The following is a 15,120-nucleotide window of genomic DNA, read 5'->3' as shown; positions in this document are numbered from 1 at the left end:
ATTATGCATGGCTTATACGTAGTCTAATTTACGGGTTCTACATAAGAGATCGGAATATACTAACAACTGATCGCTTGAATGCTTTGAATGATGCATTGATTTTGAGTCTCTTTTGCCAGAAGATCGACAAATTTGCCTTGGACTTGATCTCTGTGCTAGCTAACTGGTCGAGCTGACTCAAACTGGACTCAACTGGTGCTGAACCGCATGGATAATCTATATTGATCTGATAAGGCAATGAAGCGACGACACTTCTGATGATTAAGTTCCACTTAATTCATCAGTTTTAGCTGGTAGTTGGGTTTCGTCTGTTGATTAGTTGGACTGGTATACTTGCAACTGAAATTGTGTTTGTTGAGTAGTTGAGCTGAAATGCTGTCAGCTGAACTCAAAACCCTGTAAGCTACTTAAAAAAACAAAGTTAATGAGTCGAGATAAGTGGCTATAATGTTAGTTGCAGAGCCAAGAACCTTCTCTCTTCTCATGGCAAACACATAAAATATAAGAGGATTTTGAAATCCATTTTAAATAACATTTTGAAACATATTTTAAAATATCAGTTTTCAAATGTCCTTCTTAAAACAACTAGCTCTGATACCAATTGAAGGATCATTTGCAGAGCACCTTGAGGTGCTTCAAACAAAATATTCTCTAAGAGCTGCAATAGCTCGTGTTCTAAGAATGTATACACAAATGAATTAGATCGAGTTTGGTATTGAACCAAGTGAAAAACACTCGAAAAAATCATTGGTTAAGAAACATTGATATATTTTATATCTTGTATAACTGAATAACTGTAAATAGCAAGAATCGGTTGAGACATATATCAGTTCAGTTATGGTGAAAAACTGAACCGACGGATGATTTTACTGATTAAATCAGTTTGAAGACAATAGTTAAATAATTAGACACACAATATATGTTTATGGATGTTTGGAGACTTCAACTGCTCCTATGCCACCCCTTCTATCACCTCGGGTAGGATTCTCTAGAAGACTTTGATTAATGACAGCAAGTGTAATAACCCACCCAGCTTAGGACTTACCCACTGCCTAACTGAACTCCTAGACAAGATTGAAGGCAGCACCTTCCGGTCAACACTTGTTTAACGTCTGTGTGTCAAAAACTACACACACAAGTTTATTGTCTTTGTGCAAGACTGTAATTGAGTGGTTGTGTGCGTGCGTGTGTGAGAACCGAACAATAAAAGCAACACGAAGGTGTTCTCACACACTGATGGAATTAAACTTCTAAACTAAGCTGATAAGACTCAGTATTCACTATGAGCAAATAGCTTCTTGTAAGCTGATAAGTAAATAAGCGTGCCCTTTCTTCTAGTTTTCACAAACTCTTGAGGTACTCTATATTTGATGATGGTCTTGAGCTTGTATATATAGAGTCATTGAGACCGTACTTCAAGACTCATCACATGTGATCGTTGCAGCTTTGAATGCGTTCCTTGGTATATGTGTCTTGACTTTTCTGACATACATCCAGGAATCTCTCGGCTTTACTATTTGTTTCAACGTCCATTATTGTACCTTTGAACGTACAGATGCTTTGTATCTTTGTGCGTAGCTGAAATCGGCTAAGATAAGCTTGTCTTTATCTGCAACTGATTGATTCCTAACTGATGTTCCTAATCGATCATCTGAACTGATTATCAATTGGACTGGTTAAATCAGTTGACTCGTCAGTTGAACTGATTTCATTTTTCAGTTGAAGTGGTCATGAAAGGATCGGTTAGATGAAAGAAAAGTGTTTAGAAGGGGGGTTGAATAAACACTTTAAACAAATTTTATATTCTCTTCGAAGATTGGGATTCAGTTATGTTACAAACTGAATCTGGGTATCATGTCAGTCAATGACAATCAGTTAAACTGAAGAAAACAATTGCGGAAAAAGAAACTGACTGAAAGATAGAATATCTAACTGAAATATAGTAACTGAAGTAAAAAGAACACAATTGTTTATGGATGTTCGGAGACTTGAATAGCTCCTACGTCACCCCTTCTATCACAAAGATAGGATATCCACTAAAATACTTTGATCAAATACAAGACTTGTACTGACTCACTTCAGCTTGGACTTAACACTGCCAAAACTGAAACTCTTAGTTACAAACGTTTTTACAGTCTTTGACTGATCTTATCACGACTTAACGAATGTAGCAAATAATAGAGAGTGCTTATAAGCTCACATAAGTAGCCTGAATGCTATTGATAGAACAAGTAAGCGTGAGCTTTCGATATTTGAATGTAAGTGAGGATTTTTGCAGCGTAACAACAAGTTCAATGAGATTCGAAGTTAATTGTTTTTTGTTGTATTTCAGCTGCTCTCTTCATCTATTTATAGGCTTCCATTTCAACGGTAACATTAACTGCTGTTTGAATATTATATCCGTTGATATGCCACGTCGTTATTCTTCTGACAACCGTACTCGGTGACTTCTGAAATGTGGCGTCCCACTAATAGTTGCAGACTGTAGTGGTACTATCTGTCAGTTGTTAATGACGTGTTCAGCCGGTGAGGAGAATAACTGAGTTGCGTTTCAGTTGCGTAGATCAGTTTACTGTATTCAGTTGCTGAGTTCAGTTTTCTAGATTCAGTTGGTTCGCATAATCAGTTGGCAATTTGTTAAACGCCGTAACTTAGTTTCCAACAATTTCCCCCTTTAAGGTGTTTGACAAAATTAAGCACAGAATATCTGATTAACTGAACTCATCACTCATCGTAGATAACATAAACAACTGAACTCAATGTTACAATCAATAACTCAAAATTAACTGCTCTTCTTCTGTTGATCTAGAAGCTCTTTAATCTCTTCCCCCTTTTTGTCAGATAAGCCCATCTGAAGAGATAATTTACGAACATGGGTTGATAGAATATTTACAGTAGTGGATAAGGTCGAGACAGCGATGACCACTGTTGTTTGCAACGAGTCGAATTTTCTTGTTACAAGTGTCTCCAGATTTTCAACTTGTTTGCTGATAACGTCTTGAGTGACGGAGAGACTAAAGGCCAAACCTTTGTTCTTCTGAATAGCATCAACTGATTGAGAAACAGAGGTTAAGGCTTCTTGAATAGCTTTTAATTTCTCTGAGTTGAATGCTTCAGAATGTTCGATCTTCAGAGAGTGTTCTAATTGAGTATGTTGAATCTTGTACAAATCAGTATGTATATGATTCTGAATTTCCTGAATTTCTTCAAGAATTAAATCAAGATCTTTGGCAGAATGAAGTTCTGGCTGTTCCGACGCTCCAGCTACCTGAGATATTTGATCAAATACCACCAAGGTTCTTTCAGATATTTCAGCAACATTCGGTGCTGGAACAACTGTTTCAGTTACTTCTGCTTGAACAGGATGAGGTGAAGACTGATGGTGTTCATCAATTGAGCTTTCCTGCTGAGTGGGAGAGATTGCAGGATCTTCCGCTAGAGGTTCATGAACCAATGCTTCTGCTTGATAATCATCTGACGTACGAGCTGACTCGTCAGTTGGGAGATTTTGGTGATCTGGTGACTGAGCAGACAATATGGCTTGATCATTTGGTTCAGAAACGGCTGCCTTAACTGGTTCTTCAGTTGAAATCGGATTCTCTTCAGCTGCTTGATCAGCGGAGTGATCAACTGAAAAGGGCTCATCGGTTGAAGCTTCTTGAACCACTGATTGAATGATTTCATCAATATGCACCAGTGTCAAATAAGCTTCTGAATACATCTTTGGATCATCAATGGGAGGTACTGATAAGGATGAAGATGGAGCAAGTGAGATGAGGAGACATCTGCTTGCTGAGAAAATGTAGCAGTAGTATCCTTAGCAGGCTCTCCAGCTTACCGTTCAGCTAGTTCTTCGGTTTCAGTTTCTTGAGATGCTACTGGGAGGATCAGTTCTTGATCCATTTCCCAGTGCTTAATTTCTGCTTGCAGTTGAATTAAATATGTTTCCAGTTGTGCATGTACTACTTTGTCATTGAATGCAGTGGGACTGATGGGATTTCAATTTTGCCGAAGCTCAGCAACAATTTGCTACAGCTTCTATTCTCTTGAGAGGTCAAAGAAATACTTCTTCCTCTGCAAAGCTTGATAAATCGAAGAGGCCTTGACCATCTTTAGCACTACTCTTTCCAGAGCAATAAATCTTTTCAGCTTAGATTTTTTGAGTATGTCCTTGGCAAAAACACGAACTCTGAAATTCACCAATTATTCAAAAACTTGGAGTTTCTCTTCAGCAAAGTGATTGACTTCTTGCCAAATCAGATCAATGTGAGTTTGAACGACATTCGAAGGTCTAGGTTCCTCTTGAATTTTACCCTTGCCCTTGGAGTCAGTCAGAATGTGAGGAATGGTTAATCCAGATGTAGTTGCATCAATCCCCTCTCTGAGCACAACTCCGGTTGGTCTGGCAAAAGGTAAAGGAGAGTAACGAGAAATGGTAATAAGTGGAGCCTTTACTCCAGCAAGTCTTGCTTTATCACTAGATTCAGTGATTTTCATCTTTGGCAGAGTAGTGAACAAGGGTAACTGATCCTCAGTTGAGTGCTCAGTTGAGACTGCCTTCAAAGGAACAGCTGGTATTGCTTGTTGAGCTCCTGATTTCAACAATCTATCAGTTGGGAAGACTTCAATTGTAGCAATAGGTTTGATTTTCAGGGTCCGAGGTTTCTTGACAATTGGAGGAGATGGGGTCTTGTTTGTATCAGAAACACTGACAAACAGTTTGCGCTTAGAAATCTTCTTCTGTGCTAGAGTCGTGGCAATCTGAAAAGATTTGGGAGCAGCCTGCTCCGTCCCAGTCTCTTTTTTGATCTTAATGAATTTATCAGGAGATATGTCCAACTTAGTTTTTGGTGGCAGGATATTCTTGGTAGTGAACACTTTGAATTTAGATAATCGCTCTAAATCATCAGCTACTAACCCTCTGACTTTCATCAACCAGCTCAGCTGAATAGCAAAACCTTTAGACTGCTTGGTGGAAGAGAACATATTCTTCAAGATATTGAAGATGAGGTGCTTCCAATTGAGTCTTCGTCCAGTCATGATGACTGTAATAGCTTGAAATTTCTCCAAAGTTAAAGCAGCAAAGGATCCTGCCTTTGCCAATAGCCCCTTGGCTACAATGTCAGCTAGTAACTGAACCTCGTGCTTTAGTTCCTTCTTTGGATCGGAAACTTTGATTTTCCGTCCATCAGTAGAAAGTAAAGTTTGCATCTCTTCGACATCATATGCTTTGACAGCAGCAAGTTGTGCTAACCCATCAGAAGGCAGCAAAAATATTTCTCCAAGTGAATCTTCAGAGATGGTCAGCAAGTGATTGTTGGCAGTAGAGACGATGCTTCCATAAGAGTTGATAAATCCATTTGAGTAGAAGTCTTGAAGTTCCTTCGGATAGATCTCTTGTGAGAATTGTCCTAAGAATGTTTTCAACCCTGCTGATTCAAGCTTCAGAAAGACATTCTTCACATCGGCTTCTCCGATTGATAGGGCCGATTCAAAATTGATAGCCATAGCGTTCAATAAATGTGCCGAAATTTGATTTGCCATTTCTGAGATCAAGAAAACCTGAAATTTTACAAGATACAAGCTCGGAATGTATGAGTTTTCTCTTGAGAATTGATGTATGCGTAAGAAGAAACTGAAATGAATCGGGGAATGGTACATATGTACGTGACTATTCAAATTCTGGACACGTGTTAGTCCATAGAAATTTTTGAATGAAAACGTGTGAGCGTGTGGTGTAAGCGTGTGTACAATTTAAACGGTTAATATACGTCCACGTTTTTTTTAAAAAATAAAATCCATCATTAGATAGCAGACAATCACGTCACTTGATTTGGAATATAATATGGTTAATTAGTTAATTTATACGAGAAGATTAGTGAAATACCCAACTGAACGATCAGTTGTAAGACTGTGTCCTTTCAGTTGAGAGTTTACTTACATTTGTCTTCTCAGCTAACCTCTTAAAACCATTATTCCCCCTTAATACATGCATATTAAAATTACTAGAATATAATCAAAGTTAATTAAAATTATCCTGATGCTTAGTAGAGTAAACGTCTGTTGTAATGACACTGTCCTTTCATCTTCCTTGTCCTGGTCTATAAGTAAGAGTAGAACGGTTAGTTGCAAACATGTCAGCAAAAAGAAATTCAACAGTTAGAATGGCAGATGCAAGCAGTTCAAAAGCTCCGGATATGGCTGAGGATTTCATGAAGGCCGCTCTGGAGAAGAGGAAAGTTGAGATGGAAGATGAAGTCTTCCATCAAATCCTTCGCTATTGGGAGGATCTCCAAGAACTTCAGTTTCTTTGGCAGAATGAGATGGCTACCACTCCCATTTTGCTGGAAAAACTGGAGAAATATCGAGAACGCTTGCACGTTGCCTATTTTGTGAGTATTTTCGAACCAGACCACATTTACGAGCTGATGCTCTACAAGGAGAGGAGTATCCTGGAGCTCATAGCTGAGTCTGACAGCTTCCATAAGACTTCCACTGGAGATTTAACTCAATGGATGGCCAAGTGGAGGGCTTTTGTTCAAGAAGAATTGTATGATGTAATTCGCAACAATTTCTTCAAATGAATAAAATGATGTTACAGTTTATCTCAGTCTTGTTATTTTCCTGCATTACTTAATTTCATCAGTTGACAAGTAAATCATAAGCACAATTACTTAATACAATTAACTGATAGAAGATTAACTGACATCAGTTGAGAGTCATATGGATAAAGAACTAACTGAATGATCAGTAAATGACAGTAAAACCGACAGATGAATTAACAACCAAGACAACAACAAAAACTGATTAGGATAAATCAATTAATCCAAGTATATTGCGAAAATGAGAAAACTTAATCTCAGCCAGTGGTTTGGTGAAGATATCAGCTGCTTGCTGGTAAGTTGAGACGTATTCCAGTCTGATGTCCTTCTTCAAGGCATGATCTCTAATGAAGTGATGCTTGACATCTATGTGCTTGGTCCTGTAGTGAAGAACTGGATTGTAGGTAATAGCAATCGTGCTTGTATTGTCACAACATATGGGTGATTCTTTTGCATCAACTCCATTATCTCTCAGTTGTTACTGGACCCAGAGCAGTTGAGTACAGCAGCTTCCAGCAGCAAAATATTCTGCTTCAGTTGTGGAAGTTGCTATGGATGTTTGCTTCTTGCTGAACCAAGAGATCAGTCTGTCTCCCAGAAACTGACATGATCCACTTGTACTTTTACGATCAAGCTTACATCCTGCATAATCTGCATCTGAATATCCAACTAAATTGAAAGACGAGTCTTTAGAATAACATAACCCAACATTTTGTGTGCCCTTAAGATATTTCAAAATACGCTTGGCAGCTGTAAAATGTGATTGCATAGGATTTGTTTGAAATCTAGCACACATACATACAGCAAATACAATATATGGACGACTAGAAGTTAGGTACAATAATGAACCTATTAAATCTCTGTAAAGTGTCGCCTCAACTGATATTCTCCCTTGGTCAGTGTCCAATTTTACTGATGAGCTCATGGGAGTACTTGCAGCTGAACACAATTCCATGCCAAATTTCTTCAGCAACTCCTTCTTGTATTTAGTTTGACTAATAAAAGTGCCTGACTCCAGTTGATTCACTTGTAATCCAAGAAAGAATGTCAGTTCACCCATCATGCTCATTTCAAATTTATCCTGCATCAACTTAGCAAATTTCTCGCATAATTTGGGGTTAGTTGACCCAAATATGATGTCATCAACATAAATTTGAACGAGTAGAATCTGATCATTCTTGGAGAATTTGAACAATGTTTATCAACTGATCCAACAGAAAAATCGTGATCAGTTAGAAATTTTGATAGCGTTTCGTACCAAGCTCTTGGAGCTTGTTTAAGACCATATAGAGCTTTGTTCAAATGGTAGATATGATCAGGAAAGTGATGATTGACAAAACCTGGAGGTTGTTCAACATATACTTCCTCTGGCAACTGGAAATTTAAGAATGCACTTTTTACATCCATTTGGTAGACTTTGAAGTTCTTGAATGAAGAATAGGCAAGCAATATTCTGATAGCTTCCAGTCTTGCAACTGGTGCATATGACTCATCATAATCAATTCCTTCTTCCTGCCTGTATCTTTGTGCAAATAGCCTTGCTTTGTTGCGCACAACTGAACCATCTTCGTTCAGTTTGTTCCTGTACACCCATTTTGTACCTATAGCAATTTTTGAAATTGGTCTTGGAACTTGGTTCCAGACATTGTTATGGGTAAATTGATTCAGCTCTTCTTGCATTGCATTTATCCAGTTTGGATCAGCAAGAGCTTCATCAACTTTATTTGGTTCTAATTGCGATACAAAAGCTGAATGAATAAATAAGTTGAGCATCTGATTTCTAGTTCTCACTGGATCAGATAGGTTACCTATCACCAATTCTGGAGGATGTTATTTCTTCAATCAGAGTTCAGCGTTTGTTGCTTCTAAATCAGCAACTGCTTCTGTGGGCAACTAAATTTTTCATTTTCAGTTGGAGCGTTTTCAGTTTGTAACTGAATATCATCAGTTTGCTCTATCCACTGATTATTAACAACAACTTCCGGTTCAACTGATTGATCTAACACTTCTGGTTCAGGTATTTGGAGGTTGTTTTGATTGATATGATTGTTTTCTTCATCATCATTCTCTAAACTGATATCTGTAAGTCTATCAATTAGCTCAACTGTATTAGTTGGCTTACCAGTTAGTACAGTTTCTTCAAAAACAACATGGATAGATTCTTCAACATTCAAAGAGTTTTTATTAAAAACTCTGTAAGCTTTACTCACTGAAGAATAACCAAGAAATATTCCTTCTGCAGATTTTGCATCAAAAGTTTTCGTATAGTTTTTGCCATTGTCAAGAATAAAACATCTGCAGCCGAATATTTTGAAGTATGAAACCACACTTTTTCTTCCATGCCAGATCTCATAAGGTGTTTTCATATGATTCTTATTAATCATTGATCTGTTCTGAGTATAACACGCAGTGTTTACTGCCTCTGCCCAAAATATTTGAGAAATACCATAATCAGCAAGCATTGTTCTAGCAGCTTCTTTAAGAGTCCGATTTCTCCTCTCAGCTACACCATTTTGCTGAGGATTTCTAGCTGCTGAGAGCTCATGCTTAATTCCAGCATTTTATAAAAAATTTGAAAGAATTTGATTGATGAATTCAGTTCCTCGATCGGATCTGATTCTATCAATACCAACTGATTTTTCATTTAATAATCTTTTGAAAAGCTTGATCAGTTGTGCAGCAGTTTGGTCTTTTGTCTTGAGAAAAATAACCCAAGTAAATCTTGAAAAATCGTCTACAACCACCAAGGTGTATTTCATTCCCCCTAAGGTCATGATCGGTATTGGACCAAATAGATCCATGTGCAACAGCTCTAAGCATCGGGAAGATGATTTACGACCCTTGTTTTTAAAAGAAGATTTTACTTGTTTACCAAACTGACATGCTGGAAAAATTTTGTCTTTGATAAAATCCATTTTGGGCAAACCAGTGACAAGATCGTAGTTACTCAGATATGCAATATATTTGAAATTCAGGTGATTTAATCTCTTATGCCACAACTAGTTCTTAGAATATTTTGACGCGATAAAACATACTGGTGCATAAGGTTGATCATTCCAACTGACTTTGTAGGTGTTTCCACACCGTTCGCCAGTTAGGATGATCTCATCAGTTGAGCTTTTGACTGAACACGAGTGTTTGTCAAACTGAACTGAGAATCCATTATCGCATAGCTGACTGATGCTAATCAGATTATACTTGAGATTCTCAACTAATAAAATATCATTAATGATAAAGTTACCATGGATAAGCTTACCCTTACCCACGATTTTACCTTTGGAATTATCTCCAAAGCTTATGTTTGGACCAGTGTACTTGATCAGTTGAGATAGCAAGTTTGCATCTCCTGTCATGTGTCGTGAACATAAACTATCCTGATACCAGATTGATCCCTTGCTTGTACTTGATACCTGCAATAACACACAAGACATAATATTGGTACCCTTTTCTATTTGGGTCCAAAACTGATTAGTCTTTTAGGAATCCAGACTTGGATCAGTCTAACTGACTGTCCAGTTGTTGTATTCCAGATGGTTTTTCTCGATTTGTGTGTGCTTGGTGTGTAGTGTGAGACAACATGTGATTTTGCATTGTTCAACTGATTGTTCAGCCGATATCTTTTCTGAACATGCTTTCTGTTATAGTGGTTGGAGTAGCCATTAGAGTAATCTTTGCTGAAAAGTTTTGGTGGCTGACTGCGTGAGTCAGTCACAACTTTTGGGCTATAACCAATGCCATGTCTTTTGCCCTTGTTCATACTTTCAGTTGGCTGTTCAACCAGTTTACGTGGCTCAGCTTGTTCTTGTACCATAACTGATTTGACAAAGTGAATGTATTTCCCTTTATCCATATTCAGTTTTGGTCGAGTATCATTGGAAAACATTTCATCTTGGTTACTGAACCCCAAACCAGTTTTATCAGCAACTGATTTCTGTGAGTTCTGTATATCAGTTAATGCAGTAGATGATTTGTTCCAAGTCTGAATAAGCTCAGTTTGCTTTGAATTTTCAAGCATTAACTTTTGAATCATTAATTTTTCCTTGCTTCTTTCAGTATTGAGTTCAGCAATATCATTTTTTAGACTCAACATATCAACTGATTCATCAGTTTTAGTTTTATTGTCTATAGGATCACTTTGCTTTGCTCTAACCCTTTCAAATGACAAGGCAAGCTTATGATACTCACTAACCATATCATGCAGTGTTGAAATAAGTTCTTCTCTGGTAAAATCAGTTGAGCTAAAGTCAAATACCTGTTGACTGCTGGTCTCCAGTTCTGTATCATCAGCCATCAGACATTTCACTTCCTCTTCACTGTCACTGGAGCTGCATGAAGTTTCTGATTCTGTACCCCTCGCTGTCAGTTTTTGCCCATTTTGATTTGCTCTCTTCAGCCAAGAGCACTTCATGCTTCTTCCTAGACAACTTCTTATCATCCTTGGATCTCTTTTTGTGCTCATATGGTTTCTTCCTTCTTTCAGTTGATCCTGGACTGTCTTTCTTGGGTTTGGTACAGTCAGCAATGAAGCGACCAGGTTTGCCACAGTTTTAGCAAGCTTTTGATTCCTCCTTGGGGTTGCTTCTATGATATTTATTCTGAAAATTTCCCTGATTTTTCCTCATGAATCTTCCGAACTTTTTGATGAACAATGACATGGCATCATTGCTTAGTTGATCAACAACTTTTTCAACTGAACTAGTTGTTTCTGTTCTAACAGCAGCTAACGCAATCATGGCTGCTGGAGTAGAAGATTCTCCTTCTCGAGTTTGCAGCTCAAACTCGTAAGATTTCAAATCAGAAAATAAATCATGAAGCTCAAATTTGTTCAGATCCTTGGATTCCCTCATTGCCATGGTCTTCACGTCCCACTCCTTGGGAAGACCTCTGATTACTTTCAATGCAACTTCCTTGTTTGTGTACATTTTTCCAAGTGCATTTAATTCATTGATGATGCAGCTTGTTCTTTCATCATATTGATGCATTGTTTCACCAGCTCTCATTTTTGATATTATCAAACTTCTGAACAGAAACAGAAAGTTCGTTTTCTTTGGTTTGTTCATTCCCTTCGCAAAGCTGGATCAGCTTTTCCCAAATCTCTTTGGCTGTTTTGCACATTTTGATTTTGCTGAAAGTTACTTTATCCAGCGTCCTGTATAGTATATCCTTTTCCACATTATCCTAATTGGCATTTCTTTTATCCTCTGTCGTCCATTCTTCTCTGGGCTTCTCTATACGATGAGGTGCCCCATCAGTAATGGCAACAGCTATGTTGGCTTTCAAAATTTTCATGGGTCCGTTGGTTATGACATACCACATATCATCATCTTGTGCAGCTAAGTGAGCCTGCATTCTTATTTTTCAGTCATCAAAGTCCTCTCTGAAAAACATTGGGATCTTGTTAAAAGAAGACATACTGAACAGTTTAAGTGAGATATTCTGAGACGAGATACAACTGCTCTGATACCACTTGAAAGGATCGGTTAGATGTAAGAAAAGTGTTTAGAAGGGGGATTGAACAAACACTTTAAACAAATTTTATATTCTCTTCGAAGATTGGGATTCAGTTCTGTTACAAACTGAATCTGGGTATCACGTCAGTCAATGACAATCAGTTAAACTGAAGAAAACAGTTGCGGAAAAAGAAACTGACTGAAAGATAGAATATCTAACTGAAATATAGTAACTGAAGTAAAAAGAACACAATTGTTTATGGATGTTCGGAGACTTGAATAGCTCCTACGTCACCCCTTCTATCACGAAGATAGGATATCCACTAAAATACTTTAATCAAATACAAGACTTGTACTGACCCACTTCAGCTTGGACTTAACACTGCCAAAACTGAAACTCTTAGTTACAAACGTTTTTACAGTCCTTGACTGATCTTATCACGACTTAACGAATGTAGCAAATAATACAGAGTGCTTATAAGCTCACATAAGTAGCCTGAATTCAATTGATAGAACAAGTAAGCGTGAGCTTTCGATATTTGAATGTAAGTGAGGATTTTTGCAGCGTAACAACAAGTTCAATGAGATTCGAAGTTGATTGTTTTTTGTTGTATTTCAGCTGCTCTCTTCATCTATTTATAGGCTTCCATTTCAACGGTAACATTAACTGCTGTTTGAATATTATATCCGTTGATATGCCACGTCGTTATTCTTCTGACAACCGTACTCGGTGACTTCTGAAATGCGGCGTCCCACTAATAGTTGCAGACTGTAGTGGTACTATCTGTCGATTGTTAATGACGTGTTCATCTGGTGAGGAGAATAACTGAGTTGCGTTTCAGTTGCGTAGATTATTTTACTGTATCTAGTTGCTGAGTTCAGTTTACTAGATTCAGTTGGTTCGCATAATCAGTTGGCAATTTGTTAAACGTCGTAACTTAGTTTCCAACAGGTCAGCTGGGTTCTTCATCAGCTGGCCGGGCTTCTCAAGGTCTTCTGCTGAATCATCTATTAGCTGAAAAATAAGTTGAATTGATCCAGTTTGGTCGATCAGTTGGTGTTTTTAGTTTACGTCTCGGTAGCTTCAGTTTTACCTCGCTTAACTGATCAGTTCGAAGCCTGATCAGTTCCAGCTACCTGCCCACTAAGGTAAATCATTAGGAAAAAAATAGCGAGTTTTGTTAATATCAAAATCAAGATTGCGAACATGAAATGTTCCAACAGATATGATATATGGTTATTGGGAATATCGTGAGGGAGAAGGCCCCAGAGAGAGCTCATTTACGGGAGAAGGCCCCAAAGGGAGCCTAACGATCGTATTTCCATTTACGTCGGTGCCTAGTTCATGTTCTCATGCGCAATAGTGAGCTAAGATTGATCAATAGACCACATGATACAGCCAGTTACTTTCAAGGATCAAACTCCACCCAAAACAATAAATGATGGAAATCTTTATGATTTGATGATTTATTATTAATATTATGTTTACAAATTTAAGCTAGATTATTTTGAATAAAAGTATGGTTTTTAATGCATGTGCTTGTATATGTATTATTTGTTGCTCATGTTTAGAACGTGTTGAGTCATTAGATTCACTAGGTTTGAATGTTGCAGGTGAAGATGAGATTGAGGGAAGCGCTGAAGCTTGAGTGGATCGAGTCCGACAGTACACTCTCAAGGGACATTATTTTCCATATTAGCTTGACATTCAAAGTTTTAAAGATTTTGTTATTGATTTAATTAGAGATTTTTATTCCTTATTTTGAAGTTAGTGTTGATCATGTTAATAGTTAACATATGATTTTTGTTAATTGACGAGTTAGAGATTTTATGCACTTTAAACTTCTAAATTTTAAATTAATTTTTGGATTTTGGAAATGTTGAGTGTTTTATTATGAATTTCGAACTTTATGTTTTAAAAAAAAAACTAGTAGGATATTAAGGTTAAAAATTAGTGGACGTTTCATTTATCTTTCACACGAATATTCGATGCCGAACCAGGAAAGAAGACCAGTGACGATTAAGGTGTTAAAACATAAAGTTAGAATTTTTATTTTAATTTAATAAATTTAGTATTTTAAAAGATTTTTACATCTCAGCATTTAAGGGCTAAAATTAATTTACTTAGTGAAATAGAAACGCTAAGTATTTTTAATTAGCTAATTTCTAAAGTAAGAGATTTAAATACTTCTACTCAAAATAAAATATTTTAATAATTATTTTTATGACTTAATAATTAAATAATGTTGTATTTAATTATGGGTAGAATTTAAAAATTGTAGGACTCTTAATTTCTCAAACTTTAAAAAGTTGAAGGGCTAAATTAGTAATTTAAATTGTGATTAATTAGGTTTTCTCAAACTTTAAAAAGTTGAAGGGTTAAATTAGTAATTTAAATTGTGATTAATTAACCTAATTACCTAGCTATTATTTTATTTAAATATAATGTAGAGTCCTACCCTAAAAGCTTCAAAAAACCACGTACACAGACAAAAAACACACACTAAACTCATACGCACATTCTCGATCACAAATATATTCCTCACATGTGGCTTGAAGTTTTTCAAATTTTCTTCTTTCAGCAAGCTTAAACCATTATCAAACTATAATACTTGATAAATTTAGCCACTTTACAAACTCTCGATTATATTTGATTGAGACTATACAGATTTTGAGAGTTATGGCTTATATATGTTGATGATTATGTGTTGTTGAGATTGGTCTCTTATTGTTTGCATTGCCGGTATCTTGAGATTGCGCCGTTATGCCGTTAAATGATAATGAGATTGAGAATTCTTGTTTTGAGTTGTATGTGATATTGGACTTCTCGAATGTTATTCCAGATTGGTATTGAAGATTGAAGTCAAGAATTCAACTTCGAAATCAGTAAAAGAACGAGCCAAAGCCAAACCTCGATAAAAGAAAGGTATAAATCAATGTTAAACCAGGATCGATAACTCGAGTAAGATAGAACTTGAGTTTCCCAAAACCACATACTTACTTTTTATGGTTTTAATATATTTGAACTCTTTGAATTTATGTGCTTGTTCTATTGAGTTACAGAAAAG

The sequence above is a fragment of the Primulina eburnea genome, chromosome 1 (genome assembly GCF_022965805.1).
Source record: "Primulina eburnea isolate SZY01 chromosome 1, ASM2296580v1, whole genome shotgun sequence".
NCBI lineage: Eukaryota > Viridiplantae > Streptophyta > Magnoliopsida > Lamiales > Gesneriaceae > Primulina > Primulina eburnea.
Note: the sequence above shows the minus strand (reverse complement) of the source record.